Below are 20,785 nucleotides of genomic sequence, written 5' to 3' on the forward strand. Positions count from 1 at the left end.
TAGCTAGCAGATAACCTAGGGCAATGTGGTGATCTAAAGCTATCAGTGCTAGGGAGTGCAAATTTCTTTCTTGGGCATCTATCTGTTTCACTGGCTATAAAGGCTATGATAGCTCTCGATGCATTGCATGCCATTGTTATGTTAATTGTAACGGGAAGATCTTTCCCATCCATTAATAGGCTTATGTGACCTGTTTGAGTCACATGGAAGCCTGAGTCACATGAGTCTGAGTCACGTGGAACCTTTGGTGGGAGGAGTTTGCTGAACAGGTAGAGCAGGAAGGGTGGAGCAGGACATTGGAGTGAGCTGGAGCTAGGACAGAGAGTGGGCAGAACAGAGCAGCTAGCATGAGTGAAAGAGGGAGTGATTTTGCTTAAGGGAGTTTGTTTGTGGGGAGGCTTGATGGAGGGAAGACTTGGGGATGGCACTGCCCCATGCATTGGTAATGTAAATAGATTTCTTTGTTACTATCATGGATTTGGCTTTCTGGTGTTTGAATAAATGTCTTGGTTTTGTCTTCTATGGAGAAAATCTGTTATATCTTGTGATTCAAACCTGGGAATACACCGGCATATTCATAGCAGCCACTGTGGGTATAACATTGAAGATATATTTGGCATCAGGAACAGGATTGAAAATATAAAACCTCTACTTAGAGACAGGAAGGCTCTAGGAAAGGAAATGGGTATCCCATGATTTACCTTATTCCTCCCTGGTGAAGAGAATGGGCTAAAAGCACAGGACTGTGAAAACTGGGAACCAAGGCTGCAGAAGGAAGCACCCAGAGATTTACAAAGATGTTTGAAAGAAATACCAATAGAACCAGGAAAGAAATGGCAGGGGTATGTAGAATTGGATGGGCCTTATTAACAAGTTATAGTATTATATGTAAAAGCAGAGACAAATTGCTGGAGGAAAAGGTTCAGATGAAAAAAGAGTTAGCTAATTTGCATGAGAAGTTTTCTATGCTACAGTGTTTGAACTTTCCTTTAGAAGAAAAAGCAGCTATGAGTTCAGCTCAGAAAAAGAAGTGAAAAGTTAACAAGAGGAAGGTGCACGTAACCCTTGCACAGACTGGGCTTGATTGGGACCCAGACATCTGGGAGGAAGATGCATGGGAGGAAAATGAAACAAAAATGGATGAGGAGGCTTCTAGGAATGCAGATGTTTGTCCCATACTAAGAAGGAAGCAGGAGAACCAGGGGAACCACACAGTGTTTAGGGAAGTAATTGAGGATTTACTCTTGTTACTCTGTAACAATAAGTCACAGATATTTTGAGCCAATTCACCTCCAAAATTGGAGAATCGTTAGTGTCTTGGATGGTGAGAATCAGTGATGAAGGAGCCAGAGGAGTAGATAACAGATTGTTTGAAATTTATAGGTATTAGTCAGAATCCTTTTGTACAAAAAACTTTTAGGGATTACCGTATTCAAGGAGGTAACAATGGAATTAATGTTAGCTTTAATTGCAGAGGGATACAACAAACAGTATCCCATTGTCTCTATGTGGCCTAGTGGAGATAGACCCTGATATTCATTTGGAGACTGTATGAGAAAGTTAAAGGAAGAGGTAATGAAAACTGCAGTTATGATTGGAGATGCAGATGTATATCACAGCACTCCCTTAACAGTTTCTCATGGAAATATAATAGTGCTTATGAGCACCTAATTCTGACTCCATTAATTGGGGAAATAGGGCACCCTCTTTTGGAGGTGCTGGATAAGATTTCACACTTAAGTGACTTAGGGGAATGGGGAAAAGAAAAATTTCCTCAAAAGAGAAGAGCAAATAGCCAGCAGATTCAAAGTCAGAATAAACTAACAAGAAAAGAATTGTTTACTGCTTTATTAAGAGCAGGGATAGATTTTGGAAGAATAGATGATACTCCAACTAACGAACTACCTAAGATATACCAAGAAAAGGGACTTATTATTGGACTGAACAGGGAAGTGAGGACCGTTCCTACAGATCCTCCTAAATCATTGTATCCAAGTTTGTCACACCTTCAGGGAGAATATGAAATTGGCGAAGCCCCAGCTCAGATTAAAGAAATACACAGACAGGATTACAGACCCCATATCAGTTTAAACATATGTTGGACAAATGGATCAAATACTGGGGAAGAAGCCTCCCTTGTATACAAAAACCCTGATAAGTTTAAACATAGAAGTCCTATTACCATCACAGGACTGGGAGAGGCTGAAATATCAGCCAGACAATTTAAACTAATGAAAATTGGACAATTACCTAAGGAAGAATATACTGTGGCAATTGTACCCATTTCTGAATACATCATTGGCATAGATATATTAAGAGATAAGACTTTAAATTTACCTCAGGGGAGATATTGATCTAAATGCCCTTTTATACCCTTCCTTTAACCTATTCCCTCACCCTTGCTTCTGGAGATCCCTCCCTTGTCCTCTTCTCTCTCCCAATCCCCTTGCTATTTTATTTCTTCTGAATTTAGAAGACTTTTATACTCCTCTAGATATATACATATTGTTCCCTATTAAATCCATTCCTGATAAATGTAAGTTACCAAAACTACCAGCCCTCCTTTCCCATCTAATTCCTCTGAATCAATTCTTCCTCTTGCACCTCATTTGTATAACATAATTACTCTTTTTAGCTGTTGCTAAATGGTTTTACTTTTTAAAGTCACATCAGACTCAGATCTACTCCAATCTTTCTTACAAACTACCCAATTACTAAAGACAATCTCAGACATACATTTTATATTTTATATATATATATAGTAAATGGTCTGTCCTTGTTGAATCCCTTATAATCAGTCTTTGATATGTACCTTGGGTCTTGTATGTCAAGTCTTCTATTAAGTTAAGGTTTTTTTTTAAACAATGTCTTGAAAGTCTAACAGTTGATCAAATGTCCACTTTTTTCCATACAGGGTTGTCCTTAACTTTACTGGGTATGATATATTCAGCCACAGTACCAGTTCTTTTGCTCTTAAATATATACTGTTCCAAGACCTGCAGTCCTTTAGTGTCTTGGCTCCTATGTTTTGTGTGATTCTAATTATGGCATCATCATATTTAAATTGTTTTTTTTCTTGTTGCCTTTAATATATTATCCTTGAGCTGAGGGTTTTGGAATTTGACTATAATATTCCTATGAGTTTTCCTTATAGGATTTCTTTCAAGTGGTGATCAATGGATTTTTTCTATTTCTACCTTTCCCCCTTGTTCTAATGCTTTAGATCAATTTTCTTTAACTATTTCTTGTATTATTGTATCAAGATTCTTTATTTTTAATCATAGTTTTCAGGTAGTCTAATTATTCTTATGTTTTCTCTTCCTGATCTATTCTACAGGGCAGCTGTTTTTCTTATAAGATGTTTCAATTTCTCTTCTATTTTTTCATTTTTCATATTTTAGTTATTTCTTGATCTCTTATAACTTCACTGGCTTCACCTTGCCCAATTCTAATGTTCAAGTGGTCATTTTCTTCCTTAAGAGTTTGGATCTTCTTTTCTAATTGGTTGACTTTCTTTTCATAATCTTGTTTTTCTTGGATTATTCTTATTTCTTTCTTTCTTTTAGTTTTTCCTCCTGTTGTAACAATCCAGATAGCAGCTGCTGTGGGGGTGTAAAACCAACAACAACCAGCTCACAGAATGCTGCAAGCCCAGATTCTTTTGATCTGCTTTACTAAGGAAAGCAACATTAAGGGGTTAACAATCTTACTTTAATCCAACATACAAATATCATTCACTTAGTTCAGGGGAAAAAGCCAGCCCCCTGAACTTCAGAGCAGATACCAATTTCAAGTTACAAGTATCATCTTCCCATGTAGGGAAAACAGATTAAATCTAATTGAATATGTTTTTTCTTTCTTATTTACCTTTTTGTGCTTCTCTTGAGTCTTTTATTTGAAAATCAAATTTTCTGTTCAGCTCTTGTCTTTTCATCAAGAAATTTTGAAAGTCCCCTATTTCACTGAATGTCCTTCTTTTCCCCTGAAAAATTATGCTAAGTTTTGCAAGGTAGTTAATTCTTGTTTGTAGTCCAAGCTCTTTTGCCTTTCTGAATATCATATTCCAATTCTTCCTGTCTTTTAATGTAGAAGCTGCAAGATCCTGCGTGATCCTGACTGTAGTTCTGTGATATTTGAATTGTTTCTTTCTGGCTGCTTGCAGTATTTTCTCCTTGACCTGATAATTCTGGAATTTGGCTACAATATTCCTTGGAGGTTTCAGTTTGGGATCTCTTTCAGGGAGTGATTGGTGGTTCTTTCAATGACTATATTACTCTCTGGTTCTAGGACCTCAGGGCAGTTTTCCTTGATAATTTCTTGAAAGATGCTGTCCAGGCTCTTTTTTACATCATGGCCTTCAAGAAGTCTATAATTCTTAAATTCTCTCTCCTGGGTCTATTTTCCAGGTCAGTTGTTTTTCCAATGAGGTATTTTACATTTTCTTCTTTCTTCTTCATTCTTTTGATTTTGTTTGACTGATTCTTGGTGCTTTATGGAGTCATTAGCTTCCACTTGCCCAATTCCATTTGGCCAATTCTACTTTTTAAAATTTTTTTTTAAATCTTAGTATTTCTTTTTTTTTTTTGAGGGGGGAAGGCAGGGCAGTTGGGGTTAAGTGACTTGCCCAAGGTCACACAGCTAGTAAATGTGTCAAGTGTCTGAGGCCGGATTTGAACTCAGGTCCTCCTGACTCCAGGGCCAGTGCTCTACTCACTGCGCCACCTAGCTGCCCCATGGCCAATTCTACTTTTAAAGGCATTGTTTTCTTCAGTCAGTTTTTATCTTTCCTTTTCCAAGCTGTTATCTCTTTTTTTAAAAAATAATTCTCCTTCTCTCCTGAATTTGTGTTTTGATCTTCCTTGTCACCATTCTAGCTTTCTATGGTCAGGTCTCTTTTCAGTTTCTTACTAACTTTTAGTCTACTGCATGACTTTTAATGTTGAGCTCTGCTCCTGTGGCACAGGGGGCACTATCCCAAGCTTCTGTGCTAGGGCCCAGGGGCCTGGTCACTGACTTTCCACTCAAATCTGATTGGTGGACATTTAATGAGAAGGTGGGCTAGAAGTCCTGAGCCTCTACTATTTATTTCATCTTGAAGGGGGGGGCAGGTGAGAATGTGGCCTGGCCATGAGGTATCAGCTCCCTTTAGCAATCTGGGTACCCCAATCAAGTTCTCTCTGCTTTGGTTTCTCCTTCGTGAGTTGGGTTGCCCTAAACTATAATGAAGGGGATCAAAGACAGGAGCTCTTTCCCCCAGGGAAGGACCAAACCCAAAGTGGATCCTCTTTATGATACAGACAAAAATCAGGTTCTGAATTGAGTTGTGCCCAGCCTAATCTAATTAATGAGTAGGTGCTTTGGGGGCTAGTGATAATCATATCACTTGGTCATGTCCTTTAGAGACTGACCTTTTTCAGGAGTGGGGTCTAGATCAAAAATAGGAGGAAAAAAGATGGATCACAGATTAATTATTAGTTATTAATGTAATAGTATGATCTTAATTTTGCATACTTTAAGGTACAGAAATATTTGCCTTGTCTTAGGCTGGAAAATTGCATCACCCCATCCTTTTGTGGGTTTTGCCACTCTAAAATTCATTTCGCAACATTATTTATTGTTTTTGTTTTTTTTTTTTTTTTGGCAGGGCAGTTGGGGTTAAGTGACTTGCCCAAGGTCACACAGCTAGTACATGTGTCAAGTGTCTGAGGCCGGATTTGAACTCAGGTCCTCCTGACTCCAGGGCCGGTGCTCTACTGACTGCGCCACCTAGCTGCCCCTCGCAACATTATTTAAAGTTGTTTGGTGGGGACTTTTGGAAAACTCAGGAAAGTCCTTGCCATCATCTTGGCTCTGTCCCCCTGAGGGAAACTCTTGATTCTAAGAGGAAGAAGTGAGTGATGAGGGACTGCATTCTAGGCAGGGGCAGCAGCTGTTATAAAGGTTGGTTGATGGGAAATCATTTTTCATGCATGAGGAATAACAGCAAGGCAAATATTTCTGGACCTGATTTCTGTCTGTATCATAAAGATTTGAGTTTCACTAGCCAGGGGAGTTCCCTGTCAGAAGAAACACACCTGATTCAAGGTGTTTCAATTTCCCCTTCTGGTCTTTGATTACCAAGAAAATCACTGACCATTAAGTTATTGATTATTGGCCAGTATATTTCATAAATTAACTTTTGTTACCTGGAACTCTGTTTCTTGGAATTTTTACTTGCAACATATGTCAAAGGGCATAATCTATGATAAGACTAAATAGGTAGGTTGTGGCCAGGCTATGAAAGGTATTGAATGACAGAGGAGTTGGGATTTGGTGCTAGTCACCTACTGGAGTTTATTGACATCATCAGATTGTGAAGGAGGAATGTCCCTTTGGTAGCTATGTGGAAGATGGAGTGGAGAGGGGAAGAACTTGAGTCAGGGAGACCAACTAGGAGGCTATTGCAGTAGACCAGGGGAGAATTGACGAGGAGTAAGAGAAAGAAGAGAGGAAGGTCTGAAGTCCCCAGCTATAGCCAAAGCAGCCAATGTTCATTTAGGCCATTTTCTTTCCAGTGAGAAAACCACCACCATCCCCCTATCCCTGCACACCATATTGTCATATATGTTCTGTGTCCAATTAAAAAAATCTTTTTGTCACTAAATCGTTGTATGAGTCATCTTGATTCTGGTGTCCACCAAGATTTGTAGAGAGCTTTGAATCCCTTTAGTGAGGCAGGAGAGACACAACCCTGTTTCCTTGGGGACTGGAACACAATGTGGGGTGGAGTGGAGGGAACGGCTGATGCTGATCTAATCCGGAACACTTACATGCAAGAGAGATGCACTCACTGTGTATGTCCACATTTCCAGAAACAGTAAGTAGCTAAGCTACACAGTAGATAGGGCACAGGGATTGGAGTTAGAAATATCTGAGCTGTAATCCTTCCTCAGTCACCCCCTGGCTGCATGAACTTTAGCAAATCACTTAATCTCTATGTGCCTCAGTTTCTCCATCAGTAAGATGGGGGTATAGCCTCTATATCACTGGGAGGTGAAGATCAAATGAGTTAACATAACAGTGCTTTGCAAACCCTAAAATGCCCTATAAAGGTGAATTATTGGTATAATTTAAATTATCATCACCATCATCATTATCATCATCATCATCAGTAGTAATAGTAGTAGAGCCTATGCATGCCATTAGGCCTAACTGAAATAAGCCCTTTGGGCAAATGAAAAGTGAGCCTGGACAAGGCCAACTTGTGAGGTGCTCGTCCTCCCATACGTAACTGGGTCCACCTCTCATACTATGTTTAGGAAGGCACTACCACAATATTTGCTCAACACAGGCATGCTACAATCTAGGAACCACCCCTCAACTTCCTTAGGGAAGAGAAGAAGCTGAAGAAGGGAGACATGACTGCCTGCTATTTTGAAACAGATGTCTTGAACTCAGCATGGGCACAGTTCACAGGAGAATTCATCAACCCATCTCTTTTTTGAACTTCCCTCTCACTATCTGGGACAGCTTTACCCTTCCAGCCACTCATGGCCACAACCTAAAAGATATGCTCTGATAGCTGAGCTTAGAATCTTTAAGTTGCTTGGAACCAAGCCTTCAACACCCTTCCTAGACCCCAGCTGTAAACCATTCTCTCCCTTCCTTCTTTCAAGATCTCTAAGTTGTGTTTTCTTCCCCACCTCTTTTAGGGCAGCAATTGGTTTGCTTGCTTGCACTTTGTAATCAACACTTACTATAGCGCCTGGCACTGATTAAACACTCAAAAAATACCCTAATTCTATATTTTGTCTGTCTATCTATTGATCCATCTATCTATCTATCTACCTATCTATCTACCTATCTATCTATCTATCTATCTATCTATCTATCTATCTTTCTATCAAATATGTCTGGATCTTAGGATATGTGCATAGAGACTACTTAGGTAGTTTCTGGCTGGGCCATGAATTGTATTAATTGACATGGAGGTCATATCTAGAGGCTATCTATCTATCTATCTATCTATCTATCTATCCATCTATACATCTATCTAGTGATCTTTCAATCTATGTGTCTATACATCTATCAATGTATATATTTTCTATTTATCCATCTATGTGTATCCATCTATGTCTATGTGTCTATCCATCTATGTATCAGTCTCTCCATCTATGTGTCCTTCTATCCATCCATCTCTGTATGTATCTATCTGTTTCTGTCTATCTATTCATATGCCTATCTATGTGTATGTCTATGTATCTATCATCTATGTGTCCATCTATCCATTTATGTGTCTATCTATTCATCTATTTGTCTATCTTTGTCTCTGTCTCTATCCAACTATATGTCTATCTGTCTGTCTGTCTATCTATCTATCTATCCATCTATGATTTGACCCTGGTACACCACTCATTCCTCTCTATCCCCCTTTTCTGCTTCCCCAATTCTTTAAGTATCCTCTCACATTGTCCCTGAAAAGTCCCCCAAAAGAAGTATTCACTTGTAGGCAGGATGTCATAAGATTCTGTCCATAATACCACTTGTCCATCTCTTTACTGTTACCTCCACCAGATTTTTGCCTTCATACATATCTCCTTGTATACTTTTAGAAAGTCTCTTACTTGCCTCTCTGTTGTCACTCTGTTGATGTTATTGTCTTTGCCTTCTGCATTTATTGACTCCTTTTGCATTATTGTTGTTTAGGGTGTTGAAGAGGCAAACAATCTCTTTAGTTCTTGTTGCTTTCTAAAAAAATTCAAACCCTTTTGTTTTTGGATCCTGTTACATTTGAAAATTAAGGTAAACTGAGAGACAATGGTATGAGTATGATCAATTTATTAGTTGGCTACCCTTTATATGGTTTTGGCGAATACAGAGTTGGTTAGATGGGAAAGACAATATGATTAGTTACAGGGTAGATAGCATCGTGGTGGTGGGGACAACATGACTGGTTATTTTAAAGAAAGCGAGCTACTATACTCAGGTGGGGCTAGTGACTGCCTCTCACTATGTTAATGTGTTAATTGTTTTTGGAATGTTAATTGTTTTATGGGACTCATCAGCATCTTGCAGACCTTGTTTGTAGACCTGAATTAGCAGACTTCCTGGCACTTAAAAGAATTTGTTAGGCAGATAAGACCCTCAAGGACAAGAAAAGATGGAAAATATACCTTTAGAGGATGTTAATTTAACTTGTAACTTTAGCTCAGAGGACAAACTGACTCAATTATAAAATTAATACAGCATAAATCAATTAAACTCATGCAGTAGAAACTAGAGGTAATATTAATTTTGATATTTTCAATGTCCATTTGTTGTCCTATATAATTAAGTTCAGATTTTCAGGATAGGTCACTTTGGTTTGTATCCTGAGCTCCATTGCCCTTTGGAACACATTACTACTCCCTCTTCATATTCTAATGAGTCCAGAATGGTTTTCTGTTACTTAAATTTCCTTTCCTTTTTATTTGAAATTCTTTCTTCTGAAGGCTGGCAGAACTTGTTTCTGAATCGAATTGTTAAATTTAATCAAAATATTTTTTTGGAGTTTGCAGGCTTATTTTTTTTTCCTGAAAGCGATCTGCGAATTCTTTCAATTGGAATTTAATTTTCTATGTTTAGAAGTTCTAGGCAGTTCTCATTATAGTGTTAATTTTTTTTGTCCTGTTGTGTTCTTCTGGGAAACCTATGATCCTTAGTTGTTGTTCAGTCATTTCTGTCACATGTGACTCTTCATTTGGGGTTTTCTTGGTGTGTGGGACAGTTGACAAATTAAAATCAGAGGCTTCTCCAGGTATAAAGTAGAAAGGAAATTTTATTACAATCCTGTGGGAAAGGGCAACTCAGGCACCAAGAGCACCAAGAGTCCTCTCAGTGTCAGAGTGAGCTGAGCACAGAAAATTCATGTTCTGTCATAGGACCCTGACCACGATTTCCTTCCCCCTTCTTCCTCTCAGCTCAAAATCGCAAGCCTTGAGGGTACAATCTGGAACCTGATAAATCTACCCCAGTGACAATGACAAAGAACAAATGGTGTGGTTACCTTTGACAAGCAGGTGACAAACCTAACCTTCCCACCATTCTTACATGTGCAACAGATGGCCAGCCTATTCTCCCACCATTCTTACATCTGCAACAAACATCTGCAGCCGACATCTCCACCATTCTTTACATCTTAATGGGCCTTCCCACCAGGTTTGCATAAAAATATTCACACCTGGCTTTCCCGCTTTTTATCCTTTCTTTCTTGGGCCCCTCACCCTTAGATAATTATGCATATGTGAACATCCTGTGTCCTAGTCTTATTTCCAGGCGATCTCACCATCACTAATTTGGCTTCCCATGGACAAAAACCCCTTACAGGAAAACTGAGCAGAAAAAGCTGAGATTTAGATTCCATAAGAGGTTTTACTATTCCACTTATTTAGTTCGTCTTTTTTTTTATGAGAGGTCTACACTTATCCCACTTATTGGTAAAGATACTGGAGTGATTTGCCATTTCTTTCCCCAGCTTGTTTTACAATTGAGGAAGCTGAGGCAAACAGGGTTAAGTGACTTGACGGGGCACACAACTACTAAGTTTCTGAGGACAGATTTGAACTCAGATCTTCCTGACTCCAGGCCCAGTGCTCAATCCACCAAGCTGCCCTTTGCTAGCATTGTGAGCATATTTTCTTTTAATGTTGTTTGTTTTTGTTTCCCTTCCTCTGCGTTGGCCACTTCTGAATGTTTGAATTTCCAATCTACTGTTCTCTTTTTTGTTTCTTTGCTGAAGCTTGCCATTGCAGATTAAATTTTTTTCTATTCTGTTCATTATTTTTGCTGTGTAAGCCAGAAATTCAGCTTCCATAATTCTCATTCCTCTTTTAAACAACTCAAGAATACTGTGCCGTGGTTCCATGTTCTTCTCAAATTGCACAGTCTTCTGCCTCATCGAGTGTTGTGTTGATTTCCTTCATTTTGCAATACTTACTTATAGATGGCCGAACTCATTTACTAGATTTGAAGGTCATATTTCATTCTATTATTACTGCTTTCCTGTTGATTTATTTTTATAGTCAAGATCTTGGAATTTTTTTCTCCCTGAAATCTTTGGTGCTTTCAGTCTCTCTTGCCTTCCCCCTTATTTTCCTTATCACCTACTTCCTGACTCCCTCCTCTCTAATTGTGGATTGGGAGCTGGATCTCAAATTATATCATCCTCCTTTCCAATTTACCTGGGGTCAAGATTGGCCCAAGCTAGATGCTGTGCTCTTTTCCTCAGACTTTGTGGAGTGCTGCATAGTCCCCCATGTGCATGGTGTCCTTTTTTGCTGACTTTACTTTTCCTCAGTTCTCTGGCCCAGCACTAGAAGTTCAGCACCTGTTTTCCCCAGCACTGCCAGTTCCTAACTTTGTAGCACTGGTGTTATAGATTATAGGTTCTGGGTTATAGAATCCAGCAGGCTTTCACTCCTGATGGGTTGTAGCCAAGCTGGCTATCAAGGTCTGAGAAAACTACTGAAACCTTTATCTGGGATCTCCACAGCACTGGAAAGAGGGATGGCAGGACCATGATATAGGGTTGGGTTATAATGTATTCTTGCGTCTGCTAGTGCAGCCCCGCTACCTGTAGTGTGGGAGGCCGGAGAATGGTATGGATGGGGCTCAAGGTCAGTGAGTGTAAGTTCTTAGTTTTTTTTGGTGTGTTCTTTTTTACGTTCTAGTTTCCTATCTTATTGCTCACTTGACCTCCAAGTGCCTCATTCTGAAGAGGAGGAAACTCAAGCCAAGGCGACTTGTGACTTTGGAGGGGGGTGTATCACATTCAGTAAGTGACAAAGGTAGGATTTTAAGCCACATCCTCGGACTCCAAATCCACTGCCTATTCCATAGTACCACAATGATCTTTTGCCAGTCTCCACTTGCACTTTCAGAGCTCTACCAATCTATGTCCTCATATTGAGTATTGTTTTTAAAAAGCATTTTCTAATTTAGTGAAGTAGTCTACACTGACACAAAGGTGAGGGGAAATGAAAGGAGAAGAAGAGAGCAAGTCCACCTGATTCTAGGAGCCCCGTTCAGTCATTACTGGTCTGGGAGAGCTGTTACCCTTCCTCTGTTTCCTCCCACCTCTCCCCAGAGCCTAGCACTAGGCTTAGCAGGCAGCTACCAAGTGGCATTTTCTTCAAAAGTGAATCGATGTAGAATCTAATAAACAAGAAACGTTGAACTTGGACATTGTTCACAATCTACTTAGCATTTTCATAAACTTTTTGAACCTAAGAACATCTTTCCTCATTGTCCTGCCACCTCCATGGATACAAATGCCTCAGTGATTTTGTTTCTTCTCTGACTCGTGCATGACTAAAATATTTGGACCTTCTGCTCCTACATCAGTGTGAAATGCTCTTCGGACAGTGACCCTCCATCGAGATGTCTCTATCCAGAGAATTAGCATTAGAAAATAACACTCTGGTGAAATTTATATCAGCCCTTTTCTAAGCACAGCAGATTTACCAGCAATGATTTTGTGGTGTTTTGAAATTGGGAAACTGACACCCAATGGTATTTTGATCCCTGTTCTTCCTTATTCTGTTTACATTGCACCGGAATCATATGAAGAATTTTTTCCTGTGAAATGATTACCCTGGACCCAGGTTATACAGACAGTCTGTCCTCTTGTTCTTTTATATTACTTGGTACCCTGATGTCTAGGCCCATCCTCAGATATATGGAGCTGGGTGAGGAGGAGATGGTACATTTGCACTGAACTCTGGCAGACAGAATTTGTTCCAAGAATATCACAGCGATATGTTACCATAGTCACCCTGAGTGTATTGTATCCAAGAGAAGAGAGGAACCGTCTGTAAGATGCTAATTGAATCAATGATAAACTTTTACTTTCATATTTTTTTAAAAATGTATTTAACATATTTAGTTTTCAGCATTGATTTTCACAAGAGTTTGAATTACAACGTTTCTCCCCATTTCTACCCTCCCCCCACTCCAAGATGACGTATATTCTGGTTGCCCTGTTCCCCATTCAGCCCTCCCTTCTGTCACCCCACTCACCTCCCATCCCCTTTTCCCTTCCTTTCTTGTAGGGCATCGTATTGTTTTTTGAGTGTATTATTTCTAACCCTCAAAATGAGCAAGCTCTCTCACTTCCCCAGTGTATTTCAAGACCATCTCTTAAACTAACTATGACTTCTCATTCATAGGTTCAACAGGGCATAAACACTATTTATAAATTATTTACGCAACACGATACTTACAGAACCTTTCTATCTATCATCTTTGGTGCAGAAATGAAGACCTTTATTTAACCCGTTTATATGTATCATAAAGTAAGCGGTCACGGAAATCCTTCCAAATCTCTCATTTCAACAAAAAGCAAAGTGAGAGTAAAGGAATTTACTTATTCAGGATAGACTATCATGTAATAGGCAGGAAGCCAAAGAATTTAGAACACTGCAAGGTTAATGTTTTTTATAAGCATTGGGCAGCTGCAGCATTTACCTGCAGACCTAATTTAACACTGGTAAAAGCCTTAATCAAACTTTTGATATTTATTTTATATTTTTCTTTCAAAATTAAGAAACACTATTAAAATGATCAGTCTTGCATTAATTTTCCCCAAGATTTACTTTTGTAGATGAGCAACGAGTACACTGGAAGTTGAAATCAGCTTAATACTCTCTCTATTTCTATTGAGTCTAATCCTGTGTCAGATGACCTTTCATATGGCTAAGAAGGTAATGTCTGAATTCCTATTGACATTGAAGGAATTAATAATTTACTTCACTTTATAAACCCAGCATTTCCTCTTGCTTCCTTATACCTCCCTTCCCATTGGTTAAATGTGGGTTAGGTGTCATGTCATTACAATTCAGCAAATCAAGGTTTTAAAATGACTCAAAGTATAATACTGGGGTTTGGACACATGGTGGCTCATGAAAAGTGGGCCATCTGAGTTCTTATTCTGGACACTATAGATGCCATGTTTTAAAATTACAGTCAATTGATCAAAAAGCATTTATTAAATTCCTATTGTGTGCCAGGTCTTATGCTAAGTTCTGGAGATACAAACATGAAACAGCCTTTTCTTTCAAGGAGCATACATCTAGTCGCTAGAGATAACATGCATTTATATAGCAATATATAAAATGTATTAAGAAAATGCAAGCTAATTGAGTGGAGGCACCTCTCCCTAACACCTAAGGAGATCAAGAAAGACCATGAGTAGATTTCATTTGAGCTGACCTTTGAAGGAAATTAGGAATTCTGATTAACTGAGGTGAGTCTGGAATGCATTTCGTGTACAAAGGCACATACTTCGTAAATGAAGTGTTAGGTGTGAAGAGCAAAAAGAAGGTCAATTTAGCTTCACTATTGAGTATACAAAGAAGAATTATATATATTATATATACATATGTATATATATATATATATGTGTGTGTGTGTGTATACACATCTATAGATGTAGTTTATCTTAAGACAACCAGTTGATTTAAGTGTACAGTGATTCTTAAACTTTCTTGTCATGGACTCCTTTGGCAGTGTGTGTGTGTGTGTGTGTGTGTGTGTGTGTGTGTGTATGTATGTGTGTATTGGCGATCAAGATGGGCTCCTAGCACTTATTCAACCAAGTGTCCTTGAAGAGTTTTGGCCTTTATCTTCTTGATTAAATTAGGTAAATAAGGCGGGGTTCCAGGTGGGGCCCATGAAGGGAGGTCTGATTATATCTTCACTCCAGAATAGGCCCAAAACCCCTAGCTATTAGGTGCTAAGTTGATATGGTTATGAAGCCCTCAAGGTCCTAGGGGGAGGTGCTAACTCCAGAGCCAATTGAAAGGTACATGGGGTGGGGGCAAGGGTAAGGAGTAAGAAGCAAACAGCTTAAGTTCTGCTTGCTCAGATTAGGTTTGACGATGGCTAAAGAGTGCATAAAAAGAGAAGACAGAACTATTTGCTTAGGGCTCTCACTCTTGGCAGTGTGCTGATGTGGAGACTCTGGGCAGCCCTCCAGCTTGTAAACTTGGATGTTGGGACTTTCTTAAACTCTGGTAACTATGCATCTAGATTTGAATGAGACGAAGTGTGTCTGTTGATGTTTGTAATTTATTTGTATCTGCTCTGTAGTTCAGGGTGCTTGCTTTTCCCCCTGAACTAAGTGAATGATATTTGTATGTTGGATTAAAGTAAGATTGTTAACCCGTTAACGTTGCTTTCCTTAGTAAAGCAGATCAAAAGAATCTGGGCTTGCAGTATTTTGTGAGCTGGTTGTTGTGGGTTTTACACCCCCACAGCAGCTGCTAGCTAGTTTGTAGAAACAGTGTGTGTGTGTGTTTGTGTGTATGTGTGAGCCTCTTCTCAGAATAATGTTTTAAAATGCATAAAATAAAGTACAGAGGACTACAAAGGAAAATTTTTTTGAAATATAGTTATTGAATGGTTTTTTAAAAACACAGTCATGGACTATGAGTTATGTGAACCCCTCTTCTAGATATACTAGGGAAACACTGGAGTTTTTCTGATCTGGGGAGTGGCATGATGAAGCCCATTTTTGGTTGCCAACACAGGGGAAGGGGGACCTTCTATGGGAAAGGGGAGGGAAGAAGGGAGGCTGGGGGATCCAGGCCTCTGCTGGTGCCTGTCTGTCCCTTGCTCCCTCTCAGCCGGGTGGCCCTTCTCTCCTCAGGAGAAAGAGCGGCCCCTGAAGGAGGAGGAGGAGGAGGAGGAGGCGCCTCTGCTGAGAAAGCAGAAGGTGGAGGAGGACCAGGAGGAGGACAAGTGTTGGCACCCAAGGAGGTGAAGATGTGAGTGTCTGCTCCCTGGCCCGGCCCCTCCCGCTCCTTGGCCCTGTGGAGGAGGGAATGAGGGTGGATGGAGGGGATTCTCCAAGCCCAGGAGGTGTCCTGTCCTTTGCTCCTTGTGCCCCCAGGGAGCAGGAAGAGCATCTTGAGAAGGTCCTGCAGGCCTGTGAGGAGGTGGAACAGCTGGAGGTGGAGAAGCAGCAGCAGCAGTGCCCTGAGCAGCAGCCGGCTCAGCTAGAGGAGGAGCCTGAGGCCACGGTGGCCCTGGGTCCTGGGCCCTGGGGGAGGCGCTGGGCTGGGACATTGCAAGAAGCCCCACGGGGTCGAGGTGGGGTGGGAATGGAGTCCCAGGGAGGAAGGAGCAGAGCTGTCCATCCTCAGTCCCCACAGCACAAGGGCTAAGACAGGCCCCTTGTACTGGGCCTCAAGTCTGCAAGAATGGAATTCAGATCCACCTCAACACTTAGTGGCCGTGCTACCCTGGGCTAGTCACTTAACGGCTGCCTACGTCAGTTTCCTCTTCTGTAAAATTCCCCTTGGGTCCTAGGATTGTTGGTAAGGAGCCAGTGAGGTGACCTAAGCCAAGCACTGTAGAAACGAGGTGGTCACCTTCATTCTTCCTTGACACAGGGGGAAGGGGGAGGGCATGGAAAGAGAAAGACTCCTGGCAACTCTCCGCCCTTCCCCCGTGGGCAGCAGGAAGAGGTGACTTTTGTCTGGGCTGAGTGCTCCCCCACTGGCCTGTTCCTATCTGCAGGCCAAGCCCAATTGTTCTTTACCCAGAATATTTATTCCAGGCTCAAACCTGGGGCAGTTTGGAAGTTTGCATTCCCCAAGGAAGGCTTAGAGCTGGAAGGGTTAGGGTTGGCTCTGCTCTGCCCGCTTTACCCCCAGCCTGGCCCCTGCCCCCCTCCCTGGCCTGCCTGACTGGGCGCCCTCTCTGTCCCACGTCCAGGAGGAGAAAGAGGGAAGGAACCAGGAGCAGCTGCAAAAGGAGGAGGAGGAGGAGGAAAAAGAAGAGGAGGAGGAGGAAGAAGAGGAGCTTCTGCAGAAGGGGGCTGAGGCCCAAGGGTCCGAGAATCAGCAGGAGCAACAGCTGGCCCTTGAGGAGGAGCAGGAGAGGCCACAGGCCAAGTGGTGAGGGCCTGCCTTGCCTGCCTCTGTGTGTGTGTGTGTGTTTGTGTGTGTATGTGAGTATGTGTGTGAGAGAGAGAAGCAGGCTGTGAGATTGTGAATGTGTGTGAGAGGGACTGGGTGTATATGTGACTGAGAGAGCCTGAGTGTGGGTGAGATCCCAGCAGACCCCCGGGGGCTTTGCCAAACTCTGCCTAGGCAGGGGATGTTTGGGGGATGTTCCAGACTGCATTGAGTTCTAGGCCTGCGTCTTAGCTCCATCATTTACTCTCAGTATGGCCTGGAGCCCATGTCTTCCCTCCTCCAAGACTCAGTTTCTTTCCCTGAAAAGTGGGGGTGATAATTAGGCTCTGTCAGGAGGCTCGTGGGGTCATGCTGGGCCCTCTTCCGTACTTGCACACCGCTTTGGGGGAGTCCGAGGTTGTGGCCACTTCGCTGGCAGAGTGGGGCCATGGAGATGATGGATTTTTAGGCCAGGGAGCAGTTGAGGTCATGGAGGATCCACACAAAGCCCCAGACAGACCGTGTTCCACTTCATTCTTCCTTCACCATTCTGAACCCAGCTCATCGTCTCCCCCCGACAGGCCATCTCTCCTTAGTTCTTAAAACTCGAGGGAGCGCCTTGATCCCTCGCACTCAGTACAGAGCAGATGCAAAGTCAAGGTCTTTTTCCTTCATTTGTGTGTGTAACCACTGGGGTGACTATCCACCTGTATGGGATCCTCGGGGCAGGATGGTTTCTTCGTCTACTTTGTTTTCCAGTGTAGGCATCTAGGCCCATCTCCTTCACTTTTTTAAGGTCTCACAACAATTTTGAGAGTGTACATTTGCAGGTACTATCCCGACCTTACAGATAAGGAAACAGGCTTGGACGATTTAAAAGACTTGCTTATAACACCTGTAGTAATTGTGGCAGAATGATTCAAGCCCAAGGAAGTGTTTATTTTTATTTATGTATTTTTAAAAGTAAGTTTTATTAATGTTTGACAGATATGCTCCCCTTCCTCCACCCATTGCATTCTTCCTTGTCTGAAGGAAAGATAAACTGCACTGACCCCACGTGGGCAGCATCGTGCCCTCCCCTTCCCTGCAGCAAAGGGTAAATCCTGGGAACAAGAGGGATCATCAGTGTTGCGGTTCAGTCCATTGTCCTTTCCTTATGCTTTCCAGCTGACACCACTTTGTCATTCGTGCCCCATCTTCTCCTGGCTCTCCTTCTCTTGGTACCAGGTCATCGGAGCTTTCCCACGTCTTCCTGAATGTCTCATTGGTCATTTCTTGCTGCAGGATCATATTCTGTTACACTCATAGATCACAATTTGATCAGCCCTTCCCTGGTTGCCTTGTTCCCTCTTTGGTAGATACTCCCACCATGTCAGTGTGGCTCCAACCTCTCCCCTTGTAGCTGTGGCCTCTCATTGTGGCTGAGAGCCCTCTCTGTCTCCTCAGGTAGCACAGCTGGGCCCAAGACGTTAAAGAATTCAAAAGAAACTCGCTAGAGAAATTGGTAAATCTTTTCCATTTTTCCATCTGTTTGATGTTCCAGCCTTAGTTGCTTTCAGGATGATCTGCTTACTTGGGGTCTTCAGCCACATCCGGTATAAGCTTGTTTTCCTGCTGCTTTCTGAGGTAGCCCTGCTCCTCATTAACCTTCTGCCCTTGTCCTCCATAAGGCTTTATACATCACTTTGTATTTTTAGTTGGCATCTCTCCACTTGGAGAGGAGATCGAGTGTGGACTCTCGGGTTCCCTTTACAGCAAAACTCCTGTAGGAAAATGCTTGTCTTGTCTACTTTGCACTTTTTCCCCGAGTTACTAGCTTATTTAAGAGAGAATTGCTTCAATTTTGTGCCATCTCTTCAACAAGTTGGCCTGACTGTACTCAGGTGGGAGAGGCATCTCCAGGCCTGTCACACAGGTCAATCAATAACCCCTTGTTTTCTTGCCTTTCTAGGTTTCCCTCGGCTCCTGTGTTTGAATTTCAAAGTTGGTACTCAGCTCTGGGCTTTTCGTCAAGAACATTTGAAAGTCCTCTATTGTATTCCAAGTCCATTTTTTCCCTCTGTAGGGTTATTATTCTCAGTTTTTAAGCCAATCTCTTGACTGATTCTTTGGCTCATTGAGGAGACCCTATAGCATTCGGGGAGCCAATGACAGCTACAACCCTTTTAACATTTTGGACCATGAGAAGTCAGAGGTTGAGGTGGGAAGGTACAGGGAAAGAGGAGAGATGAGGTAAAGACACACATCATTTGTAACATGTGGTCCCATGTAAATTGAGTGGGGCACTTTCCACACCAAGTGCCCTGCTCTGATGAAATTACTGGTCCAGACATGAAATTACATCCATATACTTCCATGTATATTTATGCATCCCTTACATTAGTCACTTCATTTGGTTTCAAAGCACTTGATGCAGGGTATCATTTGATCTCTGAACTATCTCTGTGAGGTTTTCCAAGTGCATCAGTAGGGAGCCTGAGCCCTAGGGCTATTCAGAGGCCAATAGAGGGAGGGGTGCTCTGGGGGGAGGCAGCGCCCGCTCCCAGCTCCATCCCCAGCTGTCTCAGCTTAGAGTAACGGATGAAATGTATGTGGTTCTGGAGAGAGACACAAGGGCTTAGACACTTACATTCCACGTTTCCTCTGGAGAAGAGTGTTTACGAATGTCCTTGGAAAAGATAGAACAGAAAAAACAGTTCAATTCATTCAGCATTTATTAAGTGCCTATTAAGTGCAAGACACTGTTTCTAGGTACTAGGGATACAGAGACAGAAACAAACCAGGCCCTGCCATCTGGGAGCTTACATTCTACTGGCTTCTTTCCTGATGCTGTTTCTCCCCTTTTAAAATCCTGAGTTCGAACAGCAGGTGGAGAGTGATGTGTTGAGCCCTGGGGATAGTGGCAGGTGGTGCTGTGGGGTGGGCTTCATGTCAGGATCACCCCTTCATGCTGGTGACTGATGAGCTTGGGCTCTTGGTTTTCAGGGAGCAGCAGGAGAAGGAGAGATCACTGGGGGTAGTAGAGGAGAAGAGGAAGAAGGTGAGGCACTGGGGGGGCGGGGCTTGGGGTGGACCTCAGTCTCCTCTGACACGTTCTCATTTGTGGCTGCAGCCACGTCCCTTGTCCCTGTGGCCTGTTCTGAGGCTGCTACCCCGGTCTCTTGGGCTTTTTCGTGGAACGGGGCGGGAGGTAGAGGGCAGCGCCTTGGTGGCGTTTCCACGGCTCTAACGTGCTGTATTGACCCCAGGAGGAGTGTCAGCGCCAGGAGCAGAAGGAACTGCTGTAGGAGCAGAAGAAGCCCAAGGACGTTGCAGCTGCTGCCGGGGTCAGTAACAAATTTAGTGTGTGTGTGTGTGTGTGTGTGTGTTTATTTATTTACAAATTAGTTTATTTATTTTTTGGTTTTCAACATTCACTTCCATAAGATTTTGAGTTCCAAAATTTCTCCCTATCTCTCCCCTCCCCCGACCCCAAGATGGTATGTAATTTGATATAGCCTCTACATACACATTCATATTGAACCTATTTTCACATTAGTCATGTTTTAAAGAAGTAGAACCAATGGGAGAAACCACAGATTTGACAGGTAAACTATTCCTTGCTCTCTTAATTTGTTTATAACATCAGCCTCTGTAGCTAAATCATATACCCGTTTTGACTTTATTTTAGTATCCAGTGTAAGATGTTGGTCTGTGCCTAGTTTCTGCCATACTGTTTTCCAGTTTTCCCAGCAGTTTTTGGTCAAATAGTGAGTTCTGATTCCAGAAACTAGGGCTTTTGGGTTTATCAAACAGTAAATTACTATAGCTATTGACTACTGTGTCTTGTGTCCCTACCCTATTCCACTGATGCGCTCCTCTATTTCTTA

Source organism: Trichosurus vulpecula (assembly GCF_011100635.1).
Source record: "Trichosurus vulpecula isolate mTriVul1 chromosome X unlocalized genomic scaffold, mTriVul1.pri SUPER_X_unloc_4, whole genome shotgun sequence".
NCBI classification, from domain to species: domain Eukaryota; kingdom Metazoa; phylum Chordata; class Mammalia; order Diprotodontia; family Phalangeridae; genus Trichosurus; species Trichosurus vulpecula.